The sequence below is a fragment of the Triticum aestivum genome, chromosome 3D, assembly GCF_018294505.1.
Source record: "Triticum aestivum cultivar Chinese Spring chromosome 3D, IWGSC CS RefSeq v2.1, whole genome shotgun sequence".
Lineage (NCBI taxonomy): Eukaryota > Viridiplantae > Streptophyta > Magnoliopsida > Poales > Poaceae > Triticum > Triticum aestivum.
In genome coordinates, this window is record NC_057802.1 from 77,454,927 (window position 1) to 77,460,948 (window position 6,022).

The window sequence follows — 6,022 nt, forward strand, 5'->3', positions numbered from 1 at the left end:
GGTCCAGTTTGGCTTTTTCTACAGCAACTCTGATTTTTGTTGCTCTAATGCCCATAATCTTCCTCCTGCTTATCAACCACCCTGCAAAACCCTTGAGTCCAGGAGAATCGACCTATTGGAGTATTTTTGGTCCATGAAACTATGCCTTTTACTTTCTGTCCAGAATTGGTTTTCCCAAAAACTTGCACTATCAAGTTTCTAGTCTTGACCAACTGACCTTACCACCCCCTTTTGCATCTAGAGAGACACTAGTCTGGAGAGTTTGGCCACCCCAAGAAATGCCTAGGTGCCCTTGGCATTTTGTCAAACACCTTATGTGCATGGTCAGATTTGACATAGCTTTTAGTTTGCACACTGGACCTGCTTGCTTTGCCTAACCACCATGTCCACTAACCTCCTTGCAAACAATAACCTAGACCTGCCAAACCTCACATGATGTGGAGCCCTCTGGCATGCCATGGCATTTTGCCGAACAGCTCGCGTGCGTGCGCTGGGCGCGCCCAGAGCGCACGTTTTGCACGCGCGCGTGCAACCGAGCTGCCGCGTTCACTCGCCCCGCGCCCCTGGCCGTTGCTCGCCCGCAGAGCCGCGCCCGTCCTCATCCGCTCGCCAGAACCCTCCAAGCCCCCCCCCCCGGCGCCCTATAGCGCCGCCGTCAGGTCGCCCGTGGCAGCGAGCGGGCGGCCGCAGCAGTCTCTGCCATGGACGGTGCCGCCCGAGCCACAGCCGCGCGCCAGCTAGCCCCTGGGCAGCCCGAGCTTATCCAAGAGCGCGTCCGCTAGCGCCTGTCGCCGCCACGTCGTCCTGCAGGCTACAGAACGGCGGTTCGCCGTCGAGCTTATCCCCGGCCGCCGCGGAACCGACCTACTCGCGCTATAAATAGGACCCCCGAGCTCGCCTAGGCCCTCAGGCAACCTCAAGCCAACCCTCTGGAGCTCCCCTAGCCCGCAATCGACGGAGGAAGGCCGTCTTCCCCATCTCCGACAGGTTCGGCCGCCGCCACTCCCCGGCTCCGCTCGTCGCAACCAGAGCCTCCCCCGTCCAACCAGTGCCACCATCCCCTTCCCCTCGATCTCGCGGAGCCACCCAACACCTCAAATTTGCTCGGGAGCCACCGTAGCCCAAACCCCCAAATCCTCCCGAAGCCACCTGCGCCGCGGAGCTCGCCGCCGGCGACTCCCTTCGCCCCCGCCAGCCTGTCGACCACCGGGAGGACCGCCCTAGACTGGCGGATCCATCCCCGCCATCAGAACCCCGCGAGGAGCCTCCATTCGCCGACGGCAATCGCCGGAGCTCCGCCTCCGTTCGGCCAGAAGAAAGGAAGGCGGGGACAGCTGGTCAAACCTGAACAGTGGACCCAAGGGGCCCACTGTCAGTGACCCACGGGTCGGCCCGCGCGGGTTAAGTGGAGGCGTAAATCCTGAAGTACGTGTCCTCCTCTCGAAAGCGTATTTCGTCCGAAACATTTTCTTTTCTGTTTTATTTTAAAAACAGGATTTTGACTAAACTTTGACTGGCTATATCTTTTTAAATAAAACTCCAAATGAATTAATTCTTTTTCCTACCTCTCTAAAATTCCACCTAGTTTATTTTAAGATTTATTTCAAAAATATCTAGGACAACATTTTGCGCTGTTTTTAAAGTATGTGTTAATTTGAATATTTTCAAAAATAGGATTTTTGAAGAAGGAAGCAACTTTCAAAAAGTGCACCACCCCCTTGCATACTCTTGAAGGCAAGCATTCTGAACCCTGGCATAATATTTTTGTGTGTTGTTTGATACGGTTACAACACCACCTTGACATGGAGTATTCGTTATTTTATGTGACGATACAATCATACGCATGAGTGCATAATGAAGATTCTTTGCTGTTAGAAATGGATATGCTTGTGATAGTAATCATCTTCGTATGCCTTTCATGCCTACCGGAAGGAAGCCGGGAAGGTCTCTGTCTTGGGTAGACACGATCTTGTCCCTAGTTCCTCGTCGAGACGAGTGTGTCCAGTATGGCATGATGAGGTAGGATGAGTGGTGATTCTATCTGTTAATTGAAATATATTTGTTATGCTAATCATACAGGGAATACTTGGACCTCCTGAGTCGGCCGTAGATCGAGTCTTGTTCCAATAACCCCCATACTTGTTTTGTACTACCACTTGTCCCTGCCACAGGTAGGGTACGGTTCAGTAAGTTGTCAACCCCTTCCTAGCACACACCGTACAGAGAGGCCATGGTGGAAGATACCGGATGCATCCGGTAGGCATGCCACCTGGTCCGGGGGCATGGGTGTTTCCGGTTGGGACCGAGAGGGGGGCACCCCTTAGAGCGCGCGATATAAATTTGATCCCATGCTACGCGAGGTTGTAGCCTCCCCACTTAGAGTTTTGCTTAACAGGTGTCGTCGGTGATTCCAGACACCGGTAAGTTAGGCTGGTGTGTGCGGTCAGGTGTGTTTTCAATTAAAAGACCGTAGACGGAACTAGTCCCGATGGACTAAAGAAATCCGTTACTCGTGGGTAAAGAGTACACCCTCTGCAGAGGTTAAATCTATTCGAATAGCCGTGTCCATGGGTAAGGACTACAGTCTGAGATGGGTCAAGTGTCGGTCTTAGTGTCGGTCTTCGGAGGAGAAACTACTAAACCGGAACATGGATCATGACTTGTGACTTATGATGATTGTGATTATTATTATATTGGACTAACCCTTTTTATTACTTGAATTATTGAGTATCCCTGGGACGGTTCTACCTCCTGGATATTCATTGTGATTATTTTCTTATAAGCCCTTTATGTGGTGTCGCTCAGACGCCCGACTGTGGCATGCTTGTTATTTGTTTACTTTATAAGCCCTTTATGTGGTGTCGCTCAGATGCCCGACTGTGGCATGCCTGTTATTTGTTTACTTTATAAGCCCTTTATGTGGTGTCGCTCAGACGCCCGACTGTGGCATGCTTGTTATTTGTTTACTTTATAAGCCCTTTATGTGGTGTCGCTCAGACGCCCGACTGAGGCACGCTTTCTGTTGTCGTCCTTTCGAGGCGTCGCTTCAGTCACCCGATCGGTGCATTTTTTAATTTCTATTCTCGGATTGCATATTCATGTTTTATACGAACAACCTGCATGCGTGCATCATGGATTTTGTTTATTTCGTGACTGACATTGCGATCATAGAATATTTCAGAGCGTGATTATCATTTGTTATATTATACCCGTGTTCATAATGTTTGCGAGTACATTCAAAAGTACTCACTGGCTTCTCCCTGGCTATTGTCTTGGCCAGATTACCTGCTTGGAGAGGAGCGTTGCGATGACAGCCCCGGAACCTAAGCAACGGTGATAGCAGCCTCGCGAAGATAGGAGTTAACCTGGTCAGCTGTTTCTGTGGGAAATGGAGTCCCATAGACGCAGATGAACCACAAACCGCCTCCGCCATCAACCACTAGAAACCATTTGTTGTACTCTTAGGCCACAATGGTCTTGTACTACATATTTTGTACTTTGCTTGGGATTTCCGTATCAAGTTGGTGCCTCATCAGCTAACAGTAATCCTGGGGCTGGTGAGCACAAGGGCCATTTTCTGGGAAATTAATATCCCGAAAACCGGTCCTGACAATATGCTAGGCTCGTCAAGTTTAACCTGAGTATTCTGCGTGTGCAAAACTGGCTTGCACCCGTTGTAGATGGACATAGAGCTTATCACACCCGATCATCACGTGGTGTCTGGGCACGACGAACTTTGGCAACGGTGCATACTCAGGGAGAACACTTTTATCTTGAAATTTTAGTGAGAGATCATCTTATAATGCTACCGTCAATCAAATCAAGATAAGATGCATAAAAGATAAACATCACATGCAATCAATATAAGTGATATGATATGGCCATCATCACCTTGCGTTTGTGATCACCATCTCCGAAGCACTGTCATGATTACCATCGTCACTGGCGCGACACCTTGATCTCCATCGTAGCATCGTTGTCGTCTCGCCAACTATTGCTTTTACGACTATCGCTACCGCTTAGTGATAAAGTAAAACAATTACATGGCGATTGCATTGCATACAATAAAGCGACAACCATATGGCTCCTGCCAGTTGCCGATAACTCGGTTACAAAACATGATCATCTCATACAATAAAATATAGCATCATGTCTTGACCATATCACATCACAACATGCCCTGCAAAAACAAGTTAGACGTCCTCTACTTTGTTGTTGCAAGTTTTACGTGGCTGCTACGGGCTTAGCAAGAACCGTTCTTACCTACGCATCAAAACCACAACGATAGTTTGTCAAGTTGGTGCTGTTTTAACCTTCGCAAGGACAGGGCGTAGCCACACTCGGTTCAACTAAAGTGAGAGAGACAGACACCCGCCAGTCACCTTTAAGCAACGAGTGCTCGCAACGGTGAAACCAGTCTCGCGTAAGCGTACGCGTAATGTCGGTCCGGGCCGCTTCATCTCACAATACCGCTGAACCAAAATATGACATGCTGGTAAGCAGTATGACTTATATCGCCCACAACTCACTTGTGTTCTACTCGTGCATATAACATCAATGCATAAAACCAGGCTCGGATGCCACTGTTGGGGAACGTAGTAATTTCAAAAAAATTCCTATGCACACGCAAGATCATGGTGATGCATAGCAACGAGAGGGGAGAGTGTTGTCCACGTACCCTCGTAGACGGAAAGCGGAAGCGTTAACACAACGCGGTTGATGTAGTCGTACGTCTTCACGATCCGACCGATCAAGTACCGAACGCACGGCACCTCCGAGTTCAGCACACATTCAGCTCGATGACGTCCCTCGAACTCCGATCCAGCCGAGTGTTGAGGGAGAGTTTCGTCAGCACGACGGCGTGGTGACAATGATGATGTTCTACCGACGCAGGGCTTCGCCTAAGCACCGCTACGATATTATCGAGGTTTAATATGGTGGAGGGGGGCACCGGACACGGCTAAGAGATCAATGATCAATTGTGTGTCTAGAGGTGCCCCCCTGCCCCCGTATATAAAGGAGCAAGGGGGGTTCGGCCGGCCAAGGGGAGAGGCGCGCCAGGAGGAGTCCTACTCCTACCGGGAGTAGGACTCCCCCCTTTTCTATGTTGGACTAGGAGAGAAAGGGGGAAGAGGTGGAGGGGAGGAAGGAAAGGGGGGGGGCGCCGCCCCCCTCTCCTTGTCCTATTCGGACTGGGGGGGAGGGGCGTGCGGCCCTGCCCTAGCCTCATCTCCTCTCTTCCACCTAGGCCCACTAAGGCCATTAAGTTACCGGGGGGTTCCGGTAACCTCCCGGTACTCCGGAAAAATCCCGATTTCACCCGGAACACTTCCGATATCCAAACATAAGCTTCCAATATATCAATCTTTATGTCTCGACCATTTCGAGACTCCTCGTCATGTCCGTGATCACATCCGGGACTCCGAACAACCTTCGGTACATCAAAACATATAAACTCATAATATAACTATCATCGTAACGTTAAGCGTGCGGACCCTACGGGTTCGAGAACTATGTAGACATGACCGAGACACCTCTCTGGTCAATAACCAATAGCGGAACCTGGATGCTCATATTGGTTCCCACATATTCTACGAAGATCTTTATCGGTGAGACCGCATAACAACGTACGTTGTTCCCTTTGTCATCGGTATGTTACTTGCCCGAGATTCGATCGTCGGTATCTCGATACCTAGTTCAATCTCGTTACCAGCAAGTCTCTTTACTCGTTCCGTAATACATCATCCCGCAACTAACTCATTAGTTACAATTCTTGCAAGGCTTATAGTGATGTGTATTACTGAGTGGGCCCAGAGATACCTCTCCGACAATCGGAGTGACAAATCCTAATCTCGAAATACGCCAACCCAACAAGTACCTTTGGAGACACCTGTAGAGCACCTTTATAATCACCCAGTTACGTTGTGACGTTTGGTAGCACACAAAGTGTTCCTCCGGTAAACGGGGGTTGCATAATCTCATAGTCATAGGAACATGTATAAGTCATGAAGAAAGCAATAGC